The sequence below is a fragment of the Schistocerca serialis genome, chromosome 2, assembly GCF_023864345.2.
Source record: "Schistocerca serialis cubense isolate TAMUIC-IGC-003099 chromosome 2, iqSchSeri2.2, whole genome shotgun sequence".
NCBI classification, from domain to species: Eukaryota; Metazoa; Arthropoda; class Insecta; order Orthoptera; family Acrididae; genus Schistocerca; species Schistocerca serialis.
In genome coordinates, this window is record NC_064639.1 from 852,311,025 (window position 1) to 852,323,186 (window position 12,162).

The window sequence follows — 12,162 nt, forward strand, 5'->3', positions numbered from 1 at the left end:
ATAAACATGCAGAGTACCCATCTCTGGTGCCAACACAGGCACATCTTCTCATATGCTATAATAAATGTATGCCTTGCAGTTTTTATTGCAATTTGATAATGGTTCTTGCAGGCTCTGGAGAATGAGTAAGTTTCCTTTTCACCATGTCCCATAAGTGCCCAATTGACGAGAGATCTGGTGATCTTACTGGCCTGGGCAGTTGGATTGCAGTAACCATATGTGGATGTACATCGTCCCATTGAAACAGCCCATCACCTTCCAGTCAAAGAAATGGCTGTAGTATGAGGATAACAATCTGTACCACATAGTGGATACTAGTTACTTGACCCTGCAGAAACCTCTCATGGGATCCCACAGCCTGGAATAGGACACAGTATCGAAGGTGAATGCTCTGTGGAATGGCAGCTCACCATGCCTACACCATACATGTCTAAGTCCATCACTAACATACAGACCTAACCTACTCTCATCACTGAAGAAAATAGAGTCTGTTCACTTGTGAGTCACCTCGTCAATGACACAAGGGTAGTCATGCTTGGTGGTGTCATGGTGTCAGTGGTAGCATGGCCAGAGGCACATGTGATGTTAATCATGCTGCAAGCAGATGGTTTCCAATGATACAGCAGGTGCAACATTTGTCCATATTTTGTCCCTGGTAGATATCCAGTTGCCTGCCACCGCTTACACAATGGATTGATTCTGACATGCACCTATACTTCATGGAAGGCCAGTACCTGGATTATAGGTGTGGAAATGTTCCACAGACCACTGTTAAAAGTAGCTACACACCACTGACGCAGTGTGCCTAAAATGTACAGCAATCCACATATGTGGCCATGCAGCTTCCTGCAGGCATGCAGTGTGACCCTGTTAAAATGGCTGAAGCTTTCCAACTGGAGTACATATTTATCAGTGCTGTGTGGTTGTACCCCCTGAATGAATGTTGCAAATACTATTCACTCCTGAACTTGGCATTTACAGAGTCAAAGCAGTGGTGCAGAGACAGACTTCCTGAGTGTCATCTGATGGCTGATAACAGTGTCAACTGACCCATTAACACTAAAACCCATCATTATGCACATATTATACTCTGGTGCCACTGAACACCGTCTTTGATGGTGTTGCATATTTTTCTCTCTGGCACTGTATTTTGGTATACCCCACCCTCTGATAGCTCCCATGAAAGAAATAGCGAAATTAATACACTGTAAGAGATTAAAGCTGTAAACATGAGAGCTGTCTGGAAAGGAACCTCTGTTTTTGTGCGTTGTGGAAGTAATGGGGTATATGGAAGAATCACAATACTGAATCTTGCAATAGGCCAGTGGGTTTGGAGCTGAGATAGCAAGAAAGTTACACTGAGTCTTGTTTGCTTGTTAAAGACAAGCAATTGTAAATCCCACCAAATGTGAAATAGATTCTGTAATTCAGTTTATACTGATAAAGAAACACAGAGCTGTTGACATTCATCACAAAGTTAGTAGTGTATATGGATCAAATGTGATGAGTGATGGTGTTGCGTATCAGTGTTGTTGTGTATTATGATTAATATGATTGTTCATGATGATAAGAGAAGTGTCTGTCTATTTGTGGTTAGCTATTATCTGGTACAGAAAACTGTCAGAAAAAAATTCTCAGGACTAGAGTTTCACAATATCTCAGTTGTTGGACAATTTTCAGCAGATTTTTTGGTGTGTGTTACATGAATTTGACACCACAGATGGGGTACCAGAAGTTCTGTACTTGCTAGATTCCAAACTCTCAGTTGCTAAAATTTTATGTAGTGGGAATTGATCAATTGGTTAATAGATATAGAAAATGTCTAAATCTGAAATTCAACCCATGTATCATAGAAAAATGTCTGAACATGAATTTTTGTTGTACTAACAGATGTATAGCTGACTAAATTTCTTGTAGTTTTATTAGAAGTTTTGCAATAGAACTTCACTGCAAAAGTAATTGAGATACTGTGCCCTACTTTTTTTGCATAGAAATGCTTGTTAATTACTATCTAAGTATTTATTACATGATAATTTAGATGTTTGCAGTTTTGGTTTGTGTTAATTGCTGTATTCATCTTTAAAATGTGCTTCACAACTAAATTTGAATAAGGAGGTAAAGTTTTCAGACAATGGAAAATCCAGGATGGAATGTAAAAATATTATGAAAAGGGAAGTTGCTACTTACCATATAGTGGAGTGCTGTGTGTGTGTGTGTGTGTGTGTGTGTGTGTGTGTGTGTGTGTGTGTGAGAGAGAGAGAGAGAGAGAGAGAGAGAGAGAGAGAGAGAGAGAGAGAGAGAGATCTACTGTTGACAAAAGCCTTAATGGCTGAAAGCTTTAATTGTGGGAGTCTTTTTGTTGTGCCCATCTGAAACTCAGGTAAAGTTTTCTATTTACTGTGACAGCTAATTTGAAGGAATGGCAATAGGAGTATCATTCTTGTAACAGTACCAGTTTTTATAACACTAACTTTCTTGGTATGCACATGTTGAAGAATTCTTCTATAAAAAGATGTGTAGAGGAATTACGGACTAAGTTTAAGCAGATTGTAAATTGTGGTCTGGAGAGAGTTATGTACCTGTTAAGTGGATAAAGAATGGAAAAGACCTACCATGACTCAATAGCAAAATCCAGAGGATGCTGAGGAAGTAGAGAGGCTGTTGCACTCTAGGTTCAAAAAGGAACACATTTAAAAAATGGTGACAAGTGAAGGTTAGTAGAGATTCGTGCATCTGAAAAGATTGATGCATGGAGCATACAATAACTACCACCATCACCTTAGCAAAAGATCTGGAAGAGAACCTGAGGAAATTCTGGTCTTATGTAAAATCACTAAGAGGGTCCAAGGCTTTCAGTCAGTCCCTTGTTGATCTGTGTCATGTGGCAGTTGAATATCAAAATGAAAGTCAAAGTTTTAAATTTCATGTTCATGAAAACATTCACACAGGGAATCATACAAACACATCATCATTTGACCATTGAACAGGCTCCCATATGGATTGCATAGTAATGACCATCCCTGGTGTAGAGAAACAACTGAAAGATTTGAAAGCAAATAAATCAGCAGGTGTGGATGGAGTCCCAGTTTGATTTTACAAATACCACACTATGACATTGGCCCATTACCTAGCTTACATTTATCGTGAATCTCTCACACAAAGTCCCAAGCAACTGGAAAGAGGCACATGTGACTCCAGTATATAGGAAGGACCCGCAAAATTACAGACCAATATCCCCCTCTTCTGTTTGATGCAGAATCCTTGACCATATTCTCAGTTTGAATGCAATAAACTTTCTTGAGACTGAGAAGCTTGTGTCCATGAATCAGCATGGTTTTACAAGGCATCACTTGTGCAAAACTCAGCTTGATCTTGTCTCACATGATATACTGTAAACTATGGATGAAGGGCAACAGGCAGATTCCATATTTCTAGATTTCTGGAAAGCATTTTACATGGTGCCCCATTGCAGGCTGCTAATGAATGTACACTGCTGGAAATTGAAATAAGAACACCGTGAATTCATTGTCCCAGGAAGGGGAAACTTTATTGACACATTCCTGGGGTCAGATACATCACATGATCACACTGACAGAACCACAGGCACATAGACACAGGCAACAGAGCATGCACAATGTCGGCACTAGTACAGTGTGTATCCACCTTTCGCAGCAATGCAGGCTGCTATTCTCCCATGGAGACGATCGTAGAGATGCTGGATGTAGTCCTGTGGAACGGCTTGCCATGCCATTTCCACCTGGCGCCTCAGCTGGACCAGCGTTCGTGCTGGACGTGCAGACCGCGTGAGACGACGCTTCATCCAGTCCCAAACATGCTCAATGGGGGACAGATCCGGAGATCTTGCTGGCCAGGGTAGTTGACTTACACCTTCTAGAGCACGTTGGGTGGCACGGGATACATGCGGACGTGCATTGTCCTGTTGGAACAGCAAGTTCCCTTGCCGGTCTAGGAATGGTAGAACGATGGGTTCGATGACGGTTTGGATGTACCGTGCACTATTCAGTATCCCCTCGACGATCACCAGTGGTGTACGGCCAGTGTAGGAGATCGCTCCCCACACCATGATGCCGGGTGTTGGCCCTGTGTGCCTCGGTCGTATGCAGTCCTGATTGTGGCGCTCACCTGCACGGCGCCAAACACGCATACGACCATCATTGGCACCAAGGCAGAAGCGACTCTCATCGCTGAAGATGACACGTCTCCATTCGTCCCTCCATTCACGCCTGTCGCGACACCACTGGAGGCGGGCTGCACGATGTTGGGGCGTGAGCGGAAGACGGCCTAACGGTGTGCGGGACCGTAGCCCAGCTTCATGGAGACGGTTGCGAATGGTCCTCGCCGATACCCCACGAGCAACAGTGTCCCTAATTTTCTGGGAAGTGGCGGTGTGGTCCCCTACGGCACTGCATAGGATCCTATGGTCTTGGCGTGCATCCGTGCGTCGCTGCGGTCCGGTCCCAGGTCGACGGGCACGTGCACCTTCCGCCGACCACTGGCGACAACATCGATGTACTGTGGAGACCTCATGCCCCACGTGTTGAGCAATTCGGCGGTACATCCACCCGGCCTCCTGCATGCCCACTATACGCTCTCGCTCAAAGTCCGTCAACTGCACATACGGTTCACGTCCACGCTGTCGCGGCATGCTACCAGTGTTAAAGACTGCGATGGAGCTCCGTATGCCACGGCAAACTGGCTGACACTGACGGCGGCGGTGCACAAATGCTGCGCAGCTAGCGCCATTCGACGGCCAACACCGCGGTTCCTGGTGTGTCCGCTGTGCCGTGTGTGTGATCATTGCTTGTACAGCCCTCTCGCAGTGTCCGGAGCAAGTATGGTGGGTCTGACACACTGGTGTCAATGTGTTCTTTTTTCCATTTCCAGGAGTGTATGAGCTTAAGGAATACATTCACAGGTATGTGAGTGGCTCAAAGACTTCTTAAGTAATAGAACCCAGTATGTTGTCTTTGACGTTGAGCGTTCATCGGAGACAAGGGTATCATCAGAAATGCCCTGGGGAAGTGTGATAGGACCGCTGTTGTTCTGTATATAATAAATGATTTTGTGGACAGGGTCGGCAGCAATCTGCAGTTGTTTGCTGATGATACCATGGCATATAGTAAGGTGTCAAAGTTGAGTGACTGTAGGAAGATACAAGATGACATAAACAAAATTTCCAGTTGGTGTGATGAATGGCGGCTAGCCCTAAATGTGGAAAAATATGAGGTAATGCAGATGCGTAGGAAGAACAATCTGGTATTGTTTGGATACAGTATTATTAATGTCTTGCTTGACACAGGCAAGTCATTTAAATATCCAGGTGTAATGTTGCAAAGCAAATGTGAGATGGAATAAGAGTGTGAGAACTGTATTGAAGAAGGTAAATGGTTGACTTCAGTTTATTGGGAGAATTTTAGGAAAGTGTGGTTCACTTTTAAAGGAGACCACATATAGGACACTGGTGTGAACTACTCTTGAGTACTGCTCAAGTGTTTGGGATTGGTACCAGGTCGGATTGAAGGAAGACATTGAAGCAATTTAGAGGTGGACTGCTAGATTTGTTACTGGTAGGTTTCAACAACATGTAAGTGTTACAGACATGCTTCGGGAACTCAAATGGGAATATCTGGAGGGAAGGTGTTGTTCTTTTTGAGAAACACACTTGAGAAAATTTAGAGAACCACATTTGAAGCTGACTGCCAAACAGTTCTACTGCTGTCAACATGCCTTGTGCGTAAGGACCATGAAGATAAGATACGAGGAATTAGGGCTTATACAGAGGCATATAGACAGTCGTTTTTCCCTCGCTCTATTTACGAGTGGAATAGGAAAGGAAATGACTAATAGTGGTACAGGGTACCTTCCACCATGCACCATATGGTGGCTTGTGGAATCTATGTAGAGGTAGATGTAGATTTAATATTGCTTACCATTTAGTCAATGATCAAAACTATACAATGTTGAATAAATCTTTAAATGATACACAGTAAAGGGAAAAATGGCTTTAATAGGATATGCCTTATTTTACTCTGTCATTTTACTTAATTGAAAACTATATGATATTGTTTCCAAGATCCTGTATGTTTGTGTTTTACTCTTTATTTGTTGTATAATATTTCTACCTAATGCATATGCTTCCTTGCTGTAATTTCTATGAACAATTTGCCTTGTGGATGAGTCACTCAGTTAGGGCAGGCATTACATTAGCTTCAAAACCAGGACAATTATGCTTTGCAAGCACACACATTAATAATCAAACATCTGTGTGCCAATTTAATAGTATTAGAAGAGTGTTGTTACCTTAGCAGTATTGTTTTAAGTAATCCTTTTTGCTGTTATATGGCAGCCATCATGTCTTTAAAATTTGTTCCATCTGTGATGATCATGATTGTAATTTAAAATTTGTTGCTGTTTTCAGACATAATCAAAAATGGCATTTTGCTCATGGAGGGGTGAAGAATATTATCGAGATCATTTTGAATCAGGTAATGTTACAACAAACAATTTAATGCATTGTGTGCATGCAACTTCTTGTTGCAATCTTTCTTCTTACTTGTAAGGTCATTTAACGGTGGTTCTTTTTTCATAATTTGTTACAAAATACCTTAAGAAAATGTTGAGATATTGTAAGGAGAAAAAATTAGACAAACTGTAGAACTTTGATCTTAAGTATACAAATTTTGTACATAAGAAGAGCATCCATTGCAACATGCCATGGTATGAAAATGTGTAGACAAATAAGAATGGAAAATTAACTTATAAGAGTTTTATTAATTTGGACACAAAGTACAAATACAAGGTCAGGAAAATAAAAGTGGCCTGGACGATTGGATACGATTGGACATGAATGTATGCATATAACCACATTTTCATGATGTGCATACCATGTGTATGCCTGCCATGTGATCCACAGAAGTTCAGAACATAGTGCAGGCTGTGTCAATGTGAGAGGAGCAGTGCAAAGGAGATGATAGTACTCAACGGTGGAGCAGCGGATGTTCACTGTAGAAAGTTATGTGACAACAAAGTCATGGAAATGGTATGGTCAGTTGTTTGCTGAGAAATTTAGTGGTGTCAAAGTGCCAGCAAAGATTGCTGTGCAACACTTAGTCTGAAAATGGTATCAGACAGGATCTATTTTGAACAAATCAGAAGACATTCTGAAACATGCCCAGAACTGCTAAGAAATGAATGATGGTCACTTTCAACATCTGCTATAGTCAGGTTAGCGCTGTATTTTCTTTCCTCTGCTCTGTTTGTTTTTTCCCTGGAATTCCTTTTTCTGGGCCATTTTCATTTGCCCCGCCCTGTATAATGCTAGATTTGATTTGGGGAGTTTAGAAAGAGGGCCAAGGTACCCATGATCTTCTGTTATTTTCACAGTGGTCTTTAGTCCAATACTTATTTTACTTTTTTGTGTCTGGAGCTGTTACTTTTTCGGCCCAATATTGTGCTAAGTCAAAAGCTTCAGGCTTGCTTAGCCAGAGATCATCTAGGAAGCAATGTGCAGGACAATTTTGGCATGTTGGAAAATGCTCCATGTTTTGTATTTCTCCACAGTCGCACTTATTGTCATCAGGTTCTAGTAGGACCCATTTTACCGGTTTAAATTTTACAGGGGCAGCACCAGTACTGATACAGTTTAGCACTTTCTGTAACTTTTAGTTTAATTCAGCACCACTTGTTGGATATTCTGAAATTGGGTGGCCGACCGGGGGATCATTCGAGGTGTAATTGAGAAACTGATATCTTTATTTTAGCTTTTTAATCCATAAAGGCTTCCATATAGTGGATTACACTCATAAAATGTCTCTTCGAACTGCCTGTTATGTTCATGAGCTACCTTAAAAGACTTGGGACTGCTGAAACCTGGAACTTTGTGGAGCTTTCCATTGGAGTGGGCTTCATGCATTCTGTTACTAGCCTACAGGTTTAATTAAGAATTATGCTGAATTTTTTTGCATGCACTGATCTAGGCCAGACAGAGCACACATACTCAGCTGTGGAAAACCAAAGTCCTAAAGCAGTGGTTCTAAGCACAAAACTGCCAGTTAGCTTTTTGAGGATATTATTCCTTGCAGCTACCTTATTTTGTGTTTTCTTTTTTCACAATGATGTTTGTATGTGAGGGACCTGTCGAGCATCACTCTGAGATATGTTGGCTCGTCTGTGGGCTCAAGGGTATACCTGTGTGCTAAATGAGCAGACTGAATAACACTGAAGGGATGTTCAAGATGTATAAAAATATATTACTAGCTAAGAATTTAATATTTATACACTCCTGGAAATGGAAAAAAGAACACATTGACACCGGTGTGTCAGACCCACCATACTTGCTCCTGACACTGCGAGAGGGCTGTACAAGCAATGATCACACGCACGGCACAGCGGACACACCAGGAACCGCGGTGTTGGCCGTCGAATGGCGCTAGCTGCGCAGCATTTGTGCACCACCGCCGTCAGTGTCAGCCAGTTTGCCGTGGCATACGGAGCTCCATCGCAGTCTTTAACACTGGTAGCATGCCGCGACAGCGTGGACGTGAACCGTATGTGCAGTTGACGGACTTTGAGCGAGGGCGTATAGTGGGCATGCGGGAGGCCGGGTGGACGTACCGCCGAATTGCTCAACACGTGGGGCGTGAGGTCTCCACAGTACATCAATGTTGTCGCCAGTGGTCGGCGGAAGGTGCATGTGCCCGTCGACCTTGGACCGGACCGCAGCGACGCACGGATGCACGCCAAGACCGTAGGATCCTACGCAGTGTCGTAGGGGACCGCACCGCCACTTCCCAGCAAATTAGGGACACTGTTGCTCCTGGGGTATCGGCGAGGACCATTCGCAACCGTCTCCATGAAGCTGGGCTACGGTCCCGCACACCGTTAGGCCGTCTTCCGCTCACGCCCCAACATCGTGCAGCCCGCCTCCAGTGGTGTCGCGACAGGCGTGAATGGAGGGACGAATGGAGACGTGTCGTCTTCAGCGATGAGAGTCGCTTCTGCCTTGGTGCCAATGATGGTCGTACGCGTGTTTGGCACCGTGCAGGTGAGCGCCACAATCAGGACTGCATACGACCGAGGCACACAGGGCCAACACCCGGCTTCATGGTGTGGGGAGCGATCTCCTACACTGGCCGTACACCACTGGTGATCGTCGAGGGGACGCTGAATAGTGCACGGTACATCCAAACCGTCATCGAACCCATCGTTCTACCATTCCTAGACTGGCAAGGGAACTTGCTGTTCCAACAGGACAATGCACGTCCGCATGTATCCCGTGCCACCCAACGTGCTCTAGAAGGTGTAAGTCAACTACCCTGGCCAGCAAGATCTCCGGATCTGTCCCCCATTGAGCATGTTTGGGACTGGACGAAGCGTCATCTCACGTGGTCTGCACGTCCAGCACGAACACTGGTCCAACTGAGGCACCAGGTGGAAATGGCATGGCAAGCCGTTCCACAGGACTACATCCAGCATCTCTATGATCGTCTGCATGGGAGAATAGCAGCCTGCATTGCTGCGAAAGGTGGATATACACTGTACTAGTGCCGACATTGTGCATGCTCTGTTGCCTGTGTCTATGTGCCTGTGGTTCTGTCAGTGTGATCATGTGATGTATCTGACCCCAGGAATGTGTCAATAAAGTTTCCCCTTCCTGGGACAATGAATTAACGGTGTTCTTATTTCAATTTCCAGGAGTGTATTTGAATGAACCCCTTTTCCCTACTTCCATTGTAGCAGTTTTTCTATTTTGAGCGGTTGGTATGGAGCTACACATGGTGCAATGTGTGCATAATTGTTCAGCTGATGGTCAGTATGGATAAATTTTGAAATACTCAGCAGTAAAGACTGAAATAAATTCATCACCAAACTGCATTCTGTGTGATTCCAAACAATAAACTGGTCATATCCACCATACCATGTCTACATCTACATCTGCATGGATACTCTGCAAATCACATTTAAGTACCTGCCATAGGGTTCATTGAACAACCTTCACAATTTTCTATAATCCAATCTTGTATAGTGCAGGGAAAGAACGAACACCTATATCTTTCTATACGAGCTCTGATTTCCCTTATTTTATCATGGTGATCATTTCTCCTTATGTAGGTCAGTGCCAACAAAATATTTTTGCATTCAGAGGAAAAGCTGGTGATTGGAATATCATGAGAAGATTCCTCTGCAACGAAAAAGCCTTTGTTTTAATGATGTCCATCCCAAATCTTGTATAATTTCAGTGACACTATCTCCCCTATTCCGCGATAATACAAAAACGTGCTGCCCTTCTTTGAACTTTTTCGAAGTACTCTATCAATTCTATCTAGTAAGGTCCCACACTGTGCAGCAGTATTTTAAAAGAGGATGGATAAGTGTAGTGTAGGCAGTCTCCTTAGTAGATCTGTTACACTTTCTAAGTGTCTTGCCAATAAAACAAAGTCTTTGGTTAGCCTTTGCCGTAACATTCTCTATGTGTTTCTTCCAATTTAAGTTGTTCGTAATTGTAATTCCTAGGTATTTAGTTCAATTTATGTCCTTTAGATTTGACTGATTTGTCATGTAACAGAAGTTTAATGAATTCCTTTTAATACTCGTGTGGATGACCTTACACTTTTCATTATTTAGGGTCAGTTGCCAATTTTCGCACCATACACATATCTTTTCTAAATCGTTTTGCAATTTGTTTTGATCTTCTGATGACTTTACTAGTCAATAAATAAAAGTGTCATCTGCAAACAACCTAAGACAGCTGCTCAGATTATCTCCCAAATTGTTTATATAGTTAAGAAACAGCAAAGAGCCTATAACACTACTTTGAGGAACACCAGGAATCACTTCTGTTTTACTCGATGACTTTCTGTCAATTACTAAGAACAGTGGCCCCTCTGGCAGGAAATGATGAATCCTGTCATAAAACTGAGAAGATATTCCGTAAGCACGCAACTGCACTGCAAGCCGCTTGTATGGTACAGTGTTAAAAGCCTTCTGGAAATCCAGAAATACGGAATCAATTTGGAATCCCTTGTCAGTAGCACTCAAAACTTCATGCAAGTGAAGAACATTTTGTTTCACAAGAACGATGTTTTCTAAATCTGTGTTGACTGTGTTTCAATAGACCATTTTCCTTAAGATAAATCATAATGTTCAAACATGCTATATGTCCCAAAATCCTGCTGCATATAGACGTTAATGGTATGGGCCTTTAATTCAGTGGATTACTCCTACTACCTTTCTTGAATATTGGTGTGATCTGTGCAACTTTCTAGTATTTGGGTACAGATCTTTTATTGAGTGAACAGTTGTATATGATTATTAAGTATGGAGGTATTGCATCAGCATACTCTGAAAGGAACCTAATTGGAATACAGTCTGGACCAGAAGACTTGCCTTTATTAAATGATTTAAGCTGCTTCACTACTCTGAGGATACCTACTTCTACACTACTTGTGCTGGCAGCTGTTCTTGATTCAAATTCTGGAATATTTACTTCACTTCCTTTTGTGAAGGCATTTCAGAATGCTGTGTTTAGTAGCTGCGCTTTGGCAGCACTGTCTTCGATAGCATCTCCATTGCTATCGTGCCGAGAAGGCATTGATTGTGTCTTTCCGCTAGCATACTTCACATACAACCAGAATCTCTTTGGATTTTCTGTTAGGTTTTGAGACAAAGTTTTGCTGTGGAAACTAAATATTATAAGCATTTCGCATTGAAGTCCATGCTAAATTTTGAGCTTCTGTAAAAGAAATATTCTTTGATGGGAAAAAACAGATAATTATACAGTGTGAGAATAATTGCTTGAACATGTAAGTAGAAGCTTAAGCCTTGCCCTTTGATGGTGGAGACATTTATTAGTATCTTCCCAATAATCCACAAATATCACTACAATATTCTTAATGGTCAAAATGATGATCTCATTGCTGTAAGAATACATATGCCCCACTTCTTGATCGAACCAGAGCAGAACATATCATAATTCAGTAATTAATCCCATAATGGGTTCTGACCAAATGATGAGCAGCAGAGAGACCAATATGCATTGAGTGCAGAAGACTGCTACTGCACAGACAATAGCTACTCTGGAGAGCAGTAATCTTGTAACACAAACATGATGTACTATATGGCCCCCAATGGAAGCGGGATCTT

The 12,162-nt window shown here is 42.5% G+C and overlaps 1 long non-coding RNA gene across 5 annotated transcripts in view; it reads left to right on the plus strand.

Annotated features, from left to right (window-relative positions):
• LOC126458144 (uncharacterized) overlaps positions 1–12,162 on the plus strand; it is a 113,642-nt gene that overhangs the window by 35,350 nt on the left and 66,130 nt on the right. For all 5 annotated transcript variants that reach the window (XR_007585580.1, XR_007585581.1, XR_007585582.1 and 2 more), the window contains one exon: positions 6,440–6,506. This is a non-coding gene — a long non-coding RNA (uncharacterized LOC126458144). The remainder of the gene's footprint in view (positions 1–6,439; positions 6,507–12,162) is intronic.